General features: G+C 33.5%; 1 protein-coding gene across 1 annotated transcript in view; it reads right to left on the bottom strand.

Moving 5' to 3' along the window:
• LMNTD1 (lamin tail domain containing 1) overlaps window positions 1–19,230 on the bottom strand; it is a gene marked incomplete at both ends in the record, with an annotated part of 132,814 nt that overhangs the window by 100,846 nt on the left and 12,738 nt on the right. The window lies entirely within an intron of this gene.

Genomic DNA, 19,230 nt, shown 5'->3' with positions numbered 1-19,230 from the left:
TTTGATCTGGTAGTTCTGTTTATCTGTGCAACAAAATTATCTCTTTCACATAAAATAATTAAAGTTAAAAAGTGCTGTAGGTGTCAAGGTATGAATGCCATAGGAAGATGTTATTATCATTATTTAAATTTCCTTCTATTCATGAAACTATCAAGTAAAGAGAAAGGTAAACCATTTAGATAATTTTTGATAAAGTTACTGTGAAGATGAACAGCAACTATGTGCTTAAAAGAATTTTGTAAACTTAAAATATTATGCAAATATAAGATGGTAACTTTTCCCTCTAACATGTGTTGAGAGCCTAGTATGTACCAGGGACTAGGCTAATAAACATTTATATGTTAGCATTTCTCAGAGTGTGGGTGAGAACCTAATAGTACATCATTAAATCACTTCAGTGGGTAATAGCTATCATTTAAAAAATGAAATTCCAATAATAATAACCATACTTATTATGTGCTGGGTACCTTTTAAAGATTATATCTATATCTACACATTCATACCCCAAATTCCAAAATCCATAAAGTTCTGAAAAATGCCAAAACTTAAAAAAATGCATTTGATGTTTGATGAGCACCAGGTGTGGTATAAAAGAGATGGATCACTAAATCTTACAGCTAAAACTAATATTACACTGTATGTTAATTAGCTGGCATTTAAATAAAAACTTGGGAAAAAATGCATTTGAGACAAATCTGACCTGAATTCCTTTGGTGGCAAAATCTGACCTGAAACTGAGGGTAGTCTATTTATAGTCTTTAATTATGGTTTGTGTGAATTATTCATATGTTTGGCTGTGGACAAATTGATGTTTGATTTTGGATACTTTTCTAAGCCCCGATGGGGTGTTACCTAATATGTGTTCTAGTCATCATATTACTTTCCTGAAATCCCCCAAGTTCTGAATTTTGAAACACATCAAGTCCCCAAATATTTTGGGAAAGGCATTGTGAACTTGTAGATATTCATTCAATTCTCATAAGGCTACATATTTCTTACTGAAAGTCACAGTAAAAAAAAAAAACAAAAAAAAACCCCCTAATATTTTGTTTAATTCTCACAACAACCCAGTGAGACAGATATTATTTTTAGTCCCATTTTACAGATAAGGAAACTGAGGTTTAGAAAGATTGTCATGTCCAAGATCACTCAATAAATGTTAGCACTGTTCTTCTGTCTCACTCAATTAGTAAATTCCCAAAGAGGTTTGATGCAACCATTCAAATTGTTTACAGTCTAGATAGTCTGGTAGTTGAGCACTGCTAGAGAACACACGCACACACATGCACATGCATATACATATGTGTAGATTGCTGCCACTGAATAAATTGGTCTCCAGCCACACCTCAGCCCTTAATGATTCCCTTAGTAATTGGCAGCAAGGGGTGTGTGTGTGTATGTGTATGTGTTAGAAAGTTGTGTGTTTCATAAGCGGAACTAGTCTGTTATTCCTCGAACAATGTACAAATCCCTGCCCTCACATCTCCATCCTTACTCTCAGCAAATAAAGTCACTGAGAAAACAGGACTATCAGAAAGAAGTGTGCTCCTACTTTCTACTTAGAAGCAGTTTCACCCATACCCGCTTGACTTCTCTTTTCAGCCCATCTTGTTTCAGTGGAAGAGGGGCCCTTTTCCCATCTCAAGTGAAACACTTTGTTCGCTTTTCCTCTGGCTACTTCAACAACTCAGTCTATTCGTTATTTTCCTTTAACACCATCTCTCCCTCCACACTGTCCCATTATCCCAAATATGTATGTATCCTCAAACTGCTACTGCCTTAAAAAAGCAAACAAAAACAAAAACAAAAACAAAAACAAAAAATCCCCCCCAAAAAACAAAACCACAAGTCTCCTCCACTTTCCACTTTGTAGTGTTATTACAACCAAGCTTTGGAAAGACCATATCATTAATTCTTCACCTCTTACTCATTCCTCAATCCACTACCATCTACTTCTGCCTTAGACCAAGATGACAAATGTCTTCCCAGTTGGTAAACTGAGTGGTAAATTGAATGGCTACTTATTTTTTATTGAGGTAAAGTTGACACATTATATTAGTTTCATGTTTACAACATAATGATTCGATATTTGTATACACTGAGAAATGATTACCACAATAAGTCTAACATTTATCACCAGACATAGTTATAATTTTTTCTTGTGATAAAAAAGTATAAAATCTACTCTCTTGGCAATCAAATATGCTATACAGTAACTTTTTATTGAAGTATAATTGATACACGATATCCTATTAGTTGCAGGTGTGCATCATAGTGATTTGATATTTTTATACATTATTAAATCATCCCTGTGACAAGTCATCATTGGCCACCATACAAAGTTATTACAATATTATTGACTATATTCCCTATGCTCCACATCAGCATGACTTAGTTTATAACTCAGTTTGTACCTCTTAATTCTCTTAACCTATGTCATCTGCCCCAACCCCTCCCAACTCTAGTAACCAATAGTTCCTTGCAGGTATCTATGAGTCTGCTTCTGTCTTGTTTTGTTTGTTCATTTGTTGTTGTTTTTAGATTCCACATGTAAGTGAAATCACGCAGTATTTGTCTTTGTCTGACTTATTTCATTCAGCATTATATTCTCTGGGTCCATTCATGTTGTTGGAAATGGTAAGGTTTCATTCTTTTTTTAATGGCTGAATATATATATTCAATATGTATATATACTACAGCTTCTTTATTCATTCATTTATTGGTGGGCACTAAGGTTCCTTCCATTATTTTGGCTATTGTAAATAGCCTGCAATAAAGATAGGGATGGGCATATATCTATCTTTGAGATTGTTTCATTTTTTGGTAATTACCCAGATGTAGAATTGCTAGATCATATGATATTAACTTTTTGAGGAACTCCATATTCTTTTCCACAGTGGCCATACCAACTTACGTTCCTATTAACTTAGTCTTTGTCTTAACGTCTCTGTGGTATTTGCCTTTACCAGATATGCTTTCTTTTTTGGAACTCCTCTCCTTGTTTACCCATTGTTTTCCTTCTATCTGTCTGGTTGCTCCTTTTCAGGATCTCTCTCTCTCTCTCTCTTTTTTTTTTTTAGTCTCTTTTTCAGATTTTTCTTTTACATCTGTCTCAGATATTGGTCCCTGGGATTCTGTTCTTAACCATCTTTTATTCGCATCACATTTCATATATGTGATATCACCTACGAGCAGAGCATCAGTAACCATTAAAACACCGATGACTGCTAAATCTAAATCTCTTGCTTAGATTTTCCAGCTGAGCTTTGGACCCATGGAAACAATTGGTCACCACAGACCCCAAAGATGCCTCTGAATCAACATGACCCAAATTGAATTCATCATTTTGGAAGGGTGGGCAACCTAGTCTAGTGAATTGCATCATCATTTATCCTGTTGGGCATGTCTGAAATCCATTACTTTCTCATTCTTTTAACCTTCTTGCCTTATCTGTAACAAATACTATTGATTCTATCCCTATATCTTCTATAAACATCCCCCCTTTTCCATACCTATTGCTGTTACCTTCATTAGGTCCTGCTCACCTCTGTGTGATATTGTAACAGTGTCCTAACTCATTTCTCCAGTTCTGTACCCTCCTAACCATTCTTCATTTTGTTTTCAGAATGATCTTTGTTTACTATCCAGAGCAAGGATAAACATTGCAATAACTGACCATTTCCTTCCAGAGAAAACACAAACTTCATAGCATGGAAACAAGGCCCTACATAATCTGCCAGCCTTGTTAATCTCTTTTTTCCTACTTCCTAGCTTTGCTTAAACTTCAACCAGAAAGGTTTTATTACAAGACTTGTGACAATTCATACCATTGCATGCTTTACCCACTGTCTATGCAAGTCTTAGTAGTCCCTCTTCTTGTTCCCCACATTCCTACCAACACTTGAAATTTTCAGACTTCTTAGTATTTTCAATATAATGGGTACAAAATGTATCTCATTGTTATTTTAACTTATTTCCCGCTGATTATAGTGCAATTGAATAAGCTGTTTATTGGTCACCCAGTTTTCTTCTGTGAATTGTCTATTAAAATTATTTTTTCCACTTCTATAAAGTTGTTTTACATTTTCATGATTGAGTTCATAGTATTTAAATAAAATAGCATTTAAATATATACACATATTTTTAGAAGAACTATGCAGTAATAAAAGAATTTTATTCATGTTATTTTAAGTTGCTATAATGGTAATAATTTGTTATGGCAAGAAAGAGAAAACTGGGGGCACCTGGGTGGTTCAGTGGGTTAAAGCCCCCCTTCAGCTCAGGTCATGATTCCAGGGTCCTGGGGTCAAGCCCCGCATCGGCTCTCTGCTCAGCAAGGAGCCTGCTTCCCTTCCTCTCTTTCTGCCTGCCTCTCTGACTACTTGTGATCTCTGTCAAATGAGTAGTTAAAATCTTAAAAAAAAAAAAAAACAACAACTCATATCCACTTTTTACAAATTTTTAAATTGTGTGCCAGAAATGTTGCCAGAGTCTTCTCTCTTCTATTTTTCTAATGAAAAACCACTCCCAATCTTCTATTGTTCCTTTAAATGTAAGTTTCCTTTTCCTCTGGCTAAGATTTTCCTTATGTCTTTAGTTTTTTCTTTGTTTGTTTAAAGAGGGATTGGAGAGGAGGGACAGAGGGAGAGGATGAGAGAGAATCTTAACCAGACTCCATGCCCAGCATAGAGCCAAAATTAAGAATCTTAACTGACTGAGGCTTAACTGACTGAGGCCACCGAGGCACTCCTCTTATATCTTCTGTTTTAGAAGTTTTTCCAGTATGTACCCAGAGGTTTGGGTTTTTATTTTTCTGTCTTTTATCTTTCTGGGAATTGGTAGTGCTTCTTCCATCTGTGTCTTGATGTCTTTCATTAGTTTGGGAAATTTCTCTGCTGTATTTCCACCAGTATAGTTCTACCTTAATTGATGTCTCCTCTCCTTAAGTAACTTCAATTACAAGTAGATAGATTTTTTTAAATCTTTCTCTATTTGTCCTTATGCTTGTTTCTGTTCTACTATCTCTGCAATTCAGCCTGGGTATTTTCCTCTAAGAATGTTTTAGTGCAATAATTCTCTCTTCTGTTGCATCAAATATATTGTTAAACCCCTCTTCTTCTGAAATAGTTATTTCTCTTATTGGATTTTTTAGTTCTAGAATTTCCTTTTGATAATTTAATAAGAATAAACCAATAAAATATTTAGTTTCCTGTTGTATCTTGTCATTTAATTCCTTGAATATTTAACCATTGTTATTTTAAAATCCCTGTCAGATAACCATAGTATCTGCACCATCAAGGCCTTTTTTAGCATCCATTTTAACCTTAGTTTTTGGTTAGCTTTTATTAGTTGTATGCCTTGTTCTTTTTTACTTAGCACCTAGTATTATGAATTTAAAAGAAAAAAAACAATTGCAGAGATAAGTTAAGTCTCTGTATAGCATTTTCTCAACCCATACAGGATTTACTTTAGCTCTGGCAGCTATCTAAGTTGGGGGTAAATTACTTTAATCAAACGAGGGTATGAAGTGTCTTGATGCTATACTTCAGTTCCAGGTTAGGATGGTCTATTTTGAATATAGTCTTACTATTGGGTGGAAATTTGAAATTTGAAATTTGAAATTAAAATTTGAAATTCCAACTGAAAACTTGGGTTATCAGTGATTCTCTTTCAGGATAGGCCCTGAATCCCAATTTTTATTCACCTGGTCCTATGAAACTGCCAATATATTATTAACTTCTCAGCTTCCTGCTGCTTTCAAATTAACAACTGTTTTGAGGAGAAAAATGGCTCTAAATGTCAGCCATAACTCTGGGTTTCCTCTTCTAGAAGAGGAACTGTGAGAATAGAAGATGTAAACATCCATGAAATTTCAATACACACTACTAAACTGCTTTCAAAATAGTGTTCTCACTTCATACTTTGATTGCATTGTATGAGAATGCCTATTTTGGAGAGTTTCACTTTTAAGTAGTTTACATGCATAGTCTTTTCTTTTGCATTACCATATGGTTCTTAATAAATTGTGGATATAACATTTTAGTCTTTGAAATCTCTAGAATTCCTCTATGTCATCCTTATCCTACTGTTATTGAATTCTTTGTGGTATGTTTTAATTTCTTAAAAAGATGTTTTTTTTGTTTCTCAAACTTGCTTTTTTTGCATGAGAGATGAGCACTATTTTGAATTTTGCTTTTAAACAGATAAGATCCTAGAATAGTTCAGTTATTTCTTTGTTATTATACATGCAATGGAATATGTGTAGTTGCTTTTCAAAAATCTTTCATTATTTAAGTGAACTGTTTATTTATTGATCTTAAATTTTTATTTTGTATACATAAGAAGAGTAAATTAGCTCATATGAAAGAAAAAATAACATTATCCATATCAGAGCTAGTCACTTCCTTTGCCTTCCTTTTGATATAAATCCAAAAGATATAGAAAATACTTCACACAATACATAGACATTCACAGAAGCAGGGCTGTTAAACTGTTATCACACAGATTTTAGTAGTTATCTTTTTCTATTTCCATAAGCCTTCCAATTTTTCTTTAGTAGGAAAGTGACTTGAGACCTCTGCTTATAAGTCATTATTTGATGAGAGTGTAGAGTGATGTACCAACCATTCTGTCAGGAGTTTTTGCATGGGACTGAATTGTAAAAAGATTGAAGAGATATATGGCTATGTAACTTTTTTTTTTTTTTTAAACAATGACTTTCCATCATCTGAGACCTGATTTACCTAGTTCTTGGGTTCTTCTTGGTAGATTCAAGCTACTTATCTGCCTTTAGGTTTCTACAACTTTAAAGTTTGCTAAAATTACCTGTAGAGTTTCAGTTCTTCTAGTATACACCCTCCTAACATTCTCCATACAGATTGGCATCTGTGATCATAGCTGTTGGGGGTCTGGCAAAGGAGTGAGGATTTAAGGACCTTCCAAAGTTTTAAAAGACAAACTTAGGAAGACTCAGGGAACTTGATTCTGTTCACTGGTATTACAACAGAAAAGCCCTCATACTGAAAGTTTTGGTAATACACCCTTAATGTAATGAAGAGGTAAGTTAGTATATCATTACCATCATGTTTTAAAACATCTGAGGGAATAATAAATGGGACTTAGTTTGAATTAGAGTCCTTGGGGAAGATGAATAGATTTTTCTGTGCCCCACAGATCTTGAACAGTTGTGTTTTCATTTTCATTTACTTCCAAGAATTTTTAAAATTCTTCTTTAATTTCCTGGTTGACCCATTCATTCTTTAGTAAGATTATTTTTAGCCTCCATGTGTTTGATTTCTTTCCAAATTTCCTCCAGTGATTGAGTTCAAGTTTCAAAGCACTGTGGTCTGAAAATATGCAGGGAATAATCTCAACCTTTCATATAGATTGAGACCTGATTTTTGACCCAGGATATGATCTATTCTGGAGAAAGTTCCATGTGCCCTTGAGAAGAATGTGTATTGTGTTGCTTTAGGATTGAGTGCTTGAACATATTTGTAAAGTCCATCTGGTCCAGTGTGTCAATCAAAGCCCTTGTTTCCTTGTTCATCCTCTGCTTAGAGGATCTGTCCATTGCTCAGTAGGGTGTTAAAGTCGCCTACTATTAATTGTATTATTCTCAATGTGTTTCTTTAATTTTGTTATTAATTGGCTTATGTGATTGGTTGCTCTCAAGTTAGGGGCATAAATATTTATAATTGTTAGATCTTCTTGCTGGATAGAACCTTTAGGTATGATATAATGTTAGTATTTGGCTTAAAATCTAATTTGACTGATATAAGGATTGCCACCCCAGCTTTCTCTTGATGTCCATTAGCATGATAAATGATTTTCTACCCCATCACATTCAATCTGGAGGTGTCTTTGCATCTAAAATGAGTCTCTTGCATACAGTATATTGATGGGTTCTGCTTTTTTAAAATCTAATCTGTTACTCTGTGTCTTTTGATTGGTGCATTTAACCCATTTACATTCAGTGTAACTATTGAAAGATACAAATTTAGTGCCATTGTATTATCTGTAATGTCAATATTTCCGTATATTGTGTCTGTTTCTTTCTGGTCTATATTACTTTTGGTCTCTCTCTTTGCTTAAAGGATCCCCTTTAATATTACTTGCAGGGCTGGTTAGTGATCACAAATTATTTTAGTTTGTTTTTCCTGGAAGCTTTTTATCTTTCCTTCTATTTTGAATGACAACCTTGCTAGATAAAAGTATTCTTGCTTGTATATTGTTCTCATTTAGCACTCTGGATATATCATACCAGTCCTTTCTTGCCTGCCAGGTCTCTGTGGATAGGTCTGTTCCCAGTCTAAAGTTTCTACCCTTGTAGGTTATGGACCTCTTGTACTGAGCTGCTTTTAGTATTTTTTCTCTGTCTCTAAGATTTTCAAGTTTCACTACTGTATTTCAAGTTGTTGACCTACTTTTATTCATTTTGAGGGGGCTCTCTGTGTCTCCTGGACTTGAATTCCTAGTTTCTTCCCTAGATTAGGGAGTTTCTCTCCTGTAATTTCCTCTAGTATACCTTCTGGCACACTTCTTCTTCTTCTGTGATCCCAATTATTCTAATATTGTTATGCTTTATAGTATCACCTATCTCTTGAATTCTCCCCTCATGATCCAGTAGTTGTTTATCTTTCTTTTTCTCAGCTTCTTTATTCTCCATCATTTGTCTTATATATCACTAATTCTCTGTTCTGCCTCATTAACCTTGCAGTTAGAGCCTCTTTGAGACTTGTTTTGATTTTAATTCTCTTATTTCTTGAGAAAGGAATTCTCTAGTGTTCTCTATGCTTTTATTTATTTATTTGTTTATGTACTTATTTATGGATTTATTTATATATTTTATAATGTTAGGTTAGTCACCATTCAGTTCATCATTAGTATTTGATGTAGTGTTCCATGATTCATTGTTTGTGTATAACACTCAGTGCTTCATGCAATATGTGCCATCCTTAATACCCATTACTGGGGTGACCAGCCTTTCCACCACCCTCCCCTCTACACCCCTCAGATTGTTTCTCAGAGTCCATAGTCTCTCATGGTTCATCTCCCTCCATGTTCCCCCCACTTCATCTTGTCCTTCCTTCCCCTATTGTCTTCCATGCTATTTCTTGTGTTCCACAAATAAATGAAACTATATGGTAATTATCTTTCTCTGCTCAACTTATTTCACTTAGCATAATCTCCTCCAGGTTTATCCATGTTGATGTAAATAGTGGGTATTCATCCTTTCTGATGACTGAGTAATATTCCATTATATATATGGACCACATTTTCTTTATCATTCATCTGCTGAAGGGCATCTCAGCTCCTTCTGCAATTTGGCTATTGTGGACATTGCTGTTATGAACACTGGAGTGCAGGTGGCTTTCTTTTCACTACATTTGTATCTTTGGGGTAAATACCCAGTAATGTAATTGCTGGGTGAAAGGGTAGCTCTATTTTTAACTTTTTGAGGACCCTCCACACTGTTTCCAAAGTGACTGTACCAGTTTGCATTCCCATCAACAGTGTAAGAAGGCTCCCCTTTTCCCACAACCTCTCCAACATTTGTTGTTTCTTGCCTTGTCAATTTTTGCCATTCTAACTAGTGTAAGGTGATATTTCAGTGTGGTTTTAATTTGAATTTCCCTGATGGCTAAAGATGATGAACATTTTTCATGTGTATGTTAGCCATTTGTAGGTTGCTTTGGAGAAGTGTCTGTTCATGTCTTCTGCCCATTTTTTGACTGGATTATTTGTTTTTTTGGGGTGTTGAGTTTGACAAGTTCTTTATAGATCTTGAATACCAGCCCTTTATCTGTAGTGTCATTTGTAATCTTCTCCCATTCCATTTGTTGCCTCTTTGTTTTGTTGACTGTTTCCTTTGCTGTGCAGAAGTTTTCTATCTTGATGAAGTACTAAAAGTTTATTTTTGCTTTTGTTTCCCTTGCCTTTGGAAACACATCTTGAAAGAAGTTGCTTTGGCCATTGTTGAAGAAGTTACTGCCTATGTTCTCCTCTAGGATTTTGATTGGTTCCTGTCTCACATTAAGGTCTTTCATCCATTTTCAGTTTATCTTTGTGTATGGTGTAAGAGAATGTTCTAGTTTCATTCTTCTGTAGGTAGCTATTCAATTTTCCCAGCACCATTTATTGAATAAACTGCCCTTTTTCCATTGGATATTTTTTCCCTACTTTGTTGAAGATTATAAGATACCTTGGAATAAACATAACCAAAGAGGTAAAGGATCTATACTCTGGGAACTACAGAACACTTATGAAAAAAATTGAAGAATACAAAAAATGTGGAAAAACATTCCATGCTCATGGATCAGAAGACTAGACATTATGAAAATGTCTATGCTTCCCAGAGCAATCTATACTTTCAATGCCATCCCGATAAAAATACCAATGGCATTTTTCAAAGTGCTGAAACAAATGATCCTAAAATTTTTATGGAACCAGAAAAGACCCTCAATCACCTAGGAAATGTTGAAAAAGGAAAACAGAGCTTGGGGCAGCACAATGCCTGATTTCAAACTATATTACAAAGCTGTGAATACCAAGACAGCATGGTACTGACACAAAAACAGACACATATATCAATGGAACAGAATAGAGAGCCCAGATATGGACCTTCAACTCTATGGTCAAATAATCCTCTATGCTTTCTTCAAGCTCAGTTAGTATCTTTATAATTATTATTCTGAACTCTAGTTCTGATATCTTATTTATATCCATACTCATCAGGTCCCTGGCAGACAGTACTGCCTCTTGTTCTCATTTTTGAGGTGAGTTTTTCCATCTTGTCATTCTGTCTTGCAGAAAGTGGTTGCTTTTCTATTTGTAGAGTTGCAGCTATTGTTTTTTTAGATCTCCAGTTGAATTTTCAGGTGTTCAGAATGATTTGATAGTTACCTATCTGAGTTCCTGAGACCAGACAAAACTAAGGTGTCCTACTCCTCTGCCATCTTGGATCCCTCACCACTAAACAAATTTTAAAAACAAGTCCCCAAAGGCTCAAACTATTTCTATGTAATTTAATTTCATCCCAGAACTAAGCTCAAGAATATTTTTAGAAATACAAAGGTATTCCAGCACTCAAATAACCTATAACCTAAAAATGACAACTGCTGGCATTTAATAAAAAATTACCAGATATGTAAATAAGTTGAATACAACCCATAATAAGGAGAAGTAAAAATAAAAATTGATCAGAATTGATCCAAAATGGACAAAGATGTCAAAAATAGCAGAAAAAGCAAAGTCTTTGTAACTATAATTGGTATATACAAAATCTAGATGAAAGATTGAACATGATTGTGACATAGCTGAAGTAAAAATATGATAGATGGGATTAGCAAGATTAGTCCTTGCAGATAAAAATATTAGTGAATTTGAAGACATAGCAATAGATATTATCCAAAATGAGACACACAGAAGAAAAAAGACTAAAAAAGAATAGAACATTAGTGAATTGTGGGATAACTTCAAATGGCCTGGTACATGTGTAATTGGACTCTTTAAAGGAAAAGATAGGGACAAAATATTTTAAGAAACAATTACCTAAAATTTTCTATAATTTTAAAATTTTAAGTCTATATATCTGCAAATCATAGAAGCTCAACAAAGCCCAAGCATAGAATTCCTGAAGAAAGATACACCAAGGCACATCATAATCAAATATTCCAAAAACAGCAAGAGAAAAAAGATTAATCACATACAAGGAAACCACCATAATACTGTAGGCCGATTTCTCAACAGAAACTGCGTACACCAGGGGAAACGGGATGGTATATTCAAAGTACTGAAAGAAAGAATTGCCAACCAGATATACTGTACCTTGCAAAGCTATCCTTTAAAAGTGAAAGAGAGATAAAGCATTTCTCAGAGAAACAAAAATGAAGGGAGTTTTTCAACCATTAAAACTGCTTTACAATAAATGCTTAAAGGAGTTCTTCAAATGGAATTAAAAAACACACTAAACAGGACACCTGGGTGGCTCAGATGCTTAAGAGTATGCCTTTGGCTCAGGTCATGATCTCCAGGTCCTGGGATTGAGCACCATGTTGGCCTCCCAGCTCAGTGGGGAGTCTGCTTCTCCATTTCCCTCTGCCTCTCTCCCTGCTTGTGCTCTCTCTGTCATTCTCTCTCTCTTAAATGAATAAATAAAATCTTAAAAAAAAAAAACAACCCACACTAAACACAACAGGAACATATGTGGAAGTATAAATCTCATTGGCAAATGTATATATCTATATGTCTATTTCTCTCTCTATATATACAAAATAATATGACACTCGTGGTTGTGCACAAATTACTAATAATCAAACATAAAAGTTAGAACAAAAGTATTTAGAATAACTATAAATATGAAAATTTGCAAAGGATTCACATTATTAAAAAAAGCCAATTCTGGTTTCAAGAACACAAAATGTATGTGAGGTAAAAGCATAGAATTTTTATATTGAATTGAATTTAAGTAATTATGAAATCAAAATAGACAGTTAAAGCTGCAAGAAGATTTATACAAGCATTATGATAACCAGAAAATCCCTATAAATTCCATTACAGAAATTTATCAAATAACAAGACAGAGAGGAAGAAAGGAACAAAGGAACTGTGAAAACAAAACAATGAACAAAATGGCAATACCAAGTTTTTAATCTATTGATAGTAATTTTAAATGTAAATGGGTTGTAAATGTAAATGGGTTAAATTCTCCAATCAAAAGGCATAGAATGGCTGAATAGACTAAAACAGAAAACAATATCCAGCAATGTGTTGTTTATAAGAGGCTAATTTTAGATATAAGGACACACATAATTTGAAAGAAAATGGATAGAAAAAAATATAGACTTCATGCAAATGCTAAACAAAATAAAGTAGAGGTAGCTATACTTAGATAAAAAGACATTAAGTAAAAAATTGTCATTCTTAAGACCTTTATATGAAGGTCTTTGATAAAAGGGTCGGTTCAACAGGAAGATGTAAAAATTGTAAATATTTATCCACCCAACATCAGAGCACCAAAATATATAAAACAAATATTGACATAACTAAAGGGAAACAATGACAACAATACAATAATATGAAATTTTATAACCACATTTTCAATAATAGACAGAATATTGAGGGTAGAAAATCAATAAGGAAACAGCTAACTTGAATAACTCAATAGACAAAATGGATATGTCTATTATACAGCCACCCTACAGTGGCAGAATACACATTCTTCTTGAGCACACACAGAACATTCTCCAGGATAGATCACATGTTAGGCCACAAAATAAATCAACAATTTAAGATTAAAATCATCCCAGCTATCTTCTCAAACGACAGTGAATGAATCTAGAAATCAATAATAGAAAACAAGACAACTCATGAATACATGGAAATTGAATAACACATTCTTAAATCACCATTGGGTAAAAGACAAAATCAATGGGGAAAACCTGAAAGCTTTTCTAGGATCCAGAACAAGGCAAGGATGTTCATTCTCACCATTGCTATTCAACATAGTCCTTAAAGTCCTAGTCAGAGCAATCAGGTAAGAAAAAAAATTAAAGATGATCAAATGAGAAGAGACATAAATTACAGCTATTTGCAGATGACATGATCATATATGTAGAAAATCCTAAAGACACTACAAAAAGCTATTAGAAAAAATGAATTAGGTAAAGTTGTACCTACAGAATCAACATGCAAAAATCAGTGGAATTTCTGCACACTAATAATATACTAACTAAAACAGATATTAAGAAAATAATCTCACTTATATTAGCAATAAAAAGAATAAAATATTTACATATTAACTTAACCAAAGAGGTGATAGATTTGTACACTGAAATTGTACTATATATTGTACTATAATATTGAAAACTTATACACTACAAAATATTGATGAAGGAAATTTAAAAGACAAAATAAATGGAAAGACATTGCGAGTTCATGGGCTGGAGGAACTAAATTGTTAAAATGCTCATACTTCCCTAAGTGATCTATAGATTCAATGCAATGTCTACCAAAATACCAAAGACCTGTGTATGTGTGTGTGTGCGTGTGTGTTTTACAGAAGTTGGAAAAACAACTCAAAATTCATATAGAACCGCAAAAGACCCCAAATAGACAAAGCAATCTTGAGCAGGAAGAAAAAAGCTGGAGGTAACCCACTTCTTTACTTCAAATTATATTATAAAGCTAAAGTAATTAAGACAGTATGGTACTGGCATAAAAATAGACATATAGACCAATGGAACAGAATAGAAAGCCCAAAACAAACCCATGCATAAAAATTATGGTCAACTGATCTTCAACAAGAGTGCCAAAATTACACAATGGGGAAAGGATAGTTTCTTCAGTGAATGATGGAAGACTGATAGCCACATGTAAAAGAATGAAATTGGACCCCTATGTCACACCATATACAAAAATTACTCAAAACGGGATAAGACTTGAAACCATAAAGTCATAGGGGAAAAAAAGGGGGAAAAATCTTGCTATTGGTATTGATAGTAATTTCTTAGGTACGACACCAAAAGCACAGGCAACAAAAGTATATGTTAAACAAGGGGGATTACATTAAACTAAAAAACTTCCGCACAGGACAGGAAATAGTTAACAAATGAAAAGGCAACCCATAGAATGAGAAAAATATTTGTAAACCATTTATCTGATAAGGGTTAATAGCCAAAATATATAAGGAATTCATACATTTCATCAGCAAAAAAGGAAATAACTTGATTAAAAAATAGCAAAGGACCACAATAGAAACTTTTAAAAAGAAATTCAAATGTTTAACAGGTATATGAAAAGGTGTTCAACAACAAATTACCAGAGAAATGAAATCAAAATCACAATGAGATATCACTTCATACTTGTTAGGATGGCTATTATCAAAAAGAAAAGATGGGGTGCCTGGGTGGCTCAGTCTGTTGAGCTTCTGCCTTCAGCTCAGGTCATGGTCTCAGGGTCCTGGGATAGAGCCCTATGTTGGGCTCCCAGCTCAGTGTGGAGGCTGCTTCTCCTGCTCCCTCTCCCCCCTGCTCTTGTGCTCTCTATTAAATTAATAAATAAAATCTTTAAAAAAAGAAAAAAAATAAAATATAAGTGCTGGTGAGGATGTGGAGAAAAAGGAACACTTGTATTGTTGGTGAGAATATAAATTAATAAGGCCATTATGGAAAACATACAGAAGTTCCTCAAAAAATTAAAAATATAACTATCATGTGATCCAGCAGTCCCACTTCTGGATATATATCCAAATTAAATGAAATGACGATGAGGAAGAGATATCTGCACTCTCATGTTCATTGCAGCATTATCACAATAGTCAAAATATGGAAACAGCATAAATGTCTTCAATAGATGAATGGGTATAGAAAATGTCACACACACACAGACACACACACACACACACACACACACACAGTGAAATATTCAGTTTTTAAAAAGAAGGAAATCCTGACTTCAATATGGATGCATGACAACATGGATGGAACTGGAGGACATTATGTTAAGCAAAATAAGCATGATACAGAAAGAAATATTGTATGATCTTGATGGTGCTTGTTGCTAGGGACTGGGGGAGGCAGAAATGGGATTATGTGGTTCAAAGGGTACAAACTTGCAGTTAAGCAAAATGAGTAAGTTCTAAAGATCTAATGTACAACACAGTGACTATAGTTAATGATACTGTATTATATACTCAAAAATTGCTGAGAAGATAGATCTTAATATTCTCACCACACACACCATAAAGATAATTATGTGAGGTAATGGATCTGTTAACTAACTTAATGGTAATCCTTTCACAATATATAAGTATTAATTCATCATGTTGTATACCTTAAACTTACACGATATTATATGTCAATTACATCTTAATAAAAAACCAAAAAGACAAATAAAATAACTTAATACATCATTATACATCATGTATATATGTATACATATACACACCATTTTTATGTCAATGATATATCAATAAAGCTGTTTAAAAACTGAAGAAAGAATTCATCACAAGCAGATCCATATTACAATAAAGGAAGTTCTTTTTCAGGTAGTAGCAAAATTATAAGGGATGGAAACATGATTTACAAAAAAGAAATACTGGAAAACAGTGAAAACATAAGAGGGTAAATATATAACATATTTTTCTTATATTTTAAATTTCTTCTAATAATTATTAAACAAAATAACTATGGAGCATGGGATTTATGACATATGTAGAAATAAAATATGTGATAGCAAAAATACAATGTTTGGGATGAAAGAAATGAATACTATTGAAAATTCTTGTACTATTTGTGAAGTGGTATAATATCACTTGAAGGTAGTCTGTGATAGGTTGAAGATATCCTACAAGCCTTAAAGGAACCACTAAAATAACAGAGTTATAGCTAATCAGCCAATAATGGAAATAAAATAGAATCATTGATAATACTCAATTCAAAAGCATACAGAAAATGAGGAGAAAGACAACACAGAATGGTTGGGACAAACAGAAAACAAATATTAACAATTACTTTAAATGTAAACAGTTTAAATGCTCAAAAGACAGAGATTATTAGACTTGATAGAAGAACAAGTCTCAACTACATGCTACTTACAAAACATGCATTCTAAATATAAAGACACAAATAGATTAAAAGTAAAAGAATGGAAAAAGACTTACCATGCTAACAACAAGAAAAGGAAAGCTGGGATGCTTATATTAATATCAGTAGATTTCTGAACTAAGAATAATGCCAGGGATAAAGAAGGTCATTTCATAATGATATAGAGATCAGTTCATTAAGAGGATATAACAATTTCAAATGTTTGTAAATCTAGTAACTGAGCTTCAAAGTATATAAAAGAAACAACTGATAGAACTGCAAGGCAAAATCAATAAATCCACAATTATAGTTGATTTTAATACCCCTTTCTCAAAAATTGATAGAATAAGTAGACATAAAAGCAGCAAAAAGACTGTAACTTAATGCCAGCAACCAAATTTGACCTGAATGACATTTATAAAATACTCTACTCAACAACATCAGAATACAAATTCTTTGTAAGTTCACTCAGAACACTTACCAGGATAGACAATATCCTGACTATAAAACAAGTCTTAATACCTTTAAAAGGACTCAAGTAGTGCAAAGTATGTTCTTTGACCATTATAGAATTTAATTAAAAATTGATAATAAAAACATATCTGGAAAATCAGTGTAACTTGCAAATTTGTCAACATTTGGGAACTAAATGATACACTTCTTATTACACAAAGATCAAAGAAGAAAGTAAGTGGAAATTAGAAGGTATTTTGAAATGAATGAAAATCCAACATATCAAATTTGTGGGATGCTACTAAAGCTGTACTTAGGGGGAAATTTACTAAATGTTTATATTAGAAGAGAAAAGGGTATAAAATCAATGATCTCAGACTCCACCTTGAGAGACTAGAGAAAGAAAAGGAAAGGAAACCTAAAGTAGGCAGAAGAAAGTAAACACATATCAGAATGGAAATCAACAAAATAGAAAACAAAACAAAAACCACAGAAAACCAATGAAACCAAACACTGGTAGTTTGAGAGGCTCAATAAACTGATGACTCTCTGGCAAGATTGATCAGGAAACGGATAGAAGACATATCTGACCAGTATCAGCAATTAGAAATGTGACATCACTACAGATACTAAAAGAATAATAAAGGAATATTATGAACAACTTTATGACAATTAATCTGACAAAGTAGTTGAAATGGACAAATTGTGTGAAAGACACAAACTATCCAAGAAGAAATAGATAACTGGAATATCATGATATCTATTTTCAAGAAATAAAATTTGTAGATAAAAACCTTCCCCCAAAGAAACTCCAGGCCCAGAATGCTTCACTGATGAATTCTATAAAATATTTAAGAAAAAATTTACTTCTATATAAACTCAGCTAGAAAATGAAAGAGGAGGGGATATATACCAACTCATTCTATGAGGCAAGCTTTACCTTATGTCAAAGCAAACACATTACAGGAGAAGAAAACTACAGATCAATACTTTTCACAAACACAGATGTAAAGATTTGAAACAAAATTTTAACCAATAAAATTCAGTAATATATTAAAAGAATAAATATTATGATCAAAGGTGGTTCATTTTAAGTGTGTATGGTTGCTTTAACATAAAGAAGAACCATATGATCTTTTCAGTAGATGCATAAAAAGCATTTGACCAAAATCCAATATTCATTCATAATATTCATTGCCACAGTTCAACATTCTGAGTCATGATCCTGTTACTCCTTTGTTTGAAACTTTCCCGTTGCTTCCCATTTCCTATTATAAAAATCAAATTCCTCATCCTGGTGTTCAAGGCTCCCTGTGATCACTCCCCAATCTTGGCCCCTACAGCTCTGTTATACCAACTGATGCACTGTTCAGTGGGGCAATGCTATAAAGTGCCTTATATCGACCTGATCCCAGCTTTTTCTGCCTCCTTCACTTTGTTTATGCTGCTCCTTCTCTCTAGGCTGCTGGTTCTCAGCCTTGACTGTGCATTAGAATTACCATGGGATTTAAAAAAAAAATACAATGCTCAATTCTATCACTAGAAATTCTGACTCAAAGAGTCTAGGCTAGGGTCAGGACAGTAAAACCTCTCAGCTGATTCAACTTTGTAGGTACAATTGAGAACTAGTGCATATCCAAAATTTACTTATCTTTCTTAGATAATTCTACTTAACAACTCCTTCACAAAGTCTTCCCAGGTCATCTTCTGCTGGGAGAAAATTCTCTAAATGCCTTGGTACTTTATTTGCCTCTCTCAATGCTTTTACCTGCAGGTCTTTCTGGTCTGAGTGAAAGTTCTTAAAACCATATTCACAAGTCTTTTTTTTTTTTATTTGAATTTTTGCTCCAATAGATCATCATTCTTAACACACTGGTTAGATGTTGAATTAATAATTTCATATAGCACTTTTAGATGGTTGCATGAACACTTAATTATTCACTATAGTTGAATGGTAATAGTGGTTGATTTTAGGAAATCTGACCTAAGGGGAGAACAGTTTCCTTTATGATTGATCTTTAAACCGGCTAGAAACTCCTTTTAGCCCTCTCATACTCTGTCGACTTGTGTTTATTTCTAATAATTCACAATTCAATCTGTTGTTAAAGCAACAAGAAAAGCAGGATTAAGTAAATGTATAAATGAGTCAGCTCTTTTATTTTAGCTCTAATATCAACTTTCTTCCTGACCA

The sequence above is a fragment of the Martes martes genome (genome assembly GCF_963455335.1).
Source record: "Martes martes genome assembly, chromosome: 8".
Taxonomy (NCBI): Eukaryota; Metazoa; Chordata; class Mammalia; order Carnivora; family Mustelidae; genus Martes; species Martes martes.
Note: the sequence above shows the minus strand (reverse complement) of the source record. Positions and strands in the feature narration are given on the sequence as shown.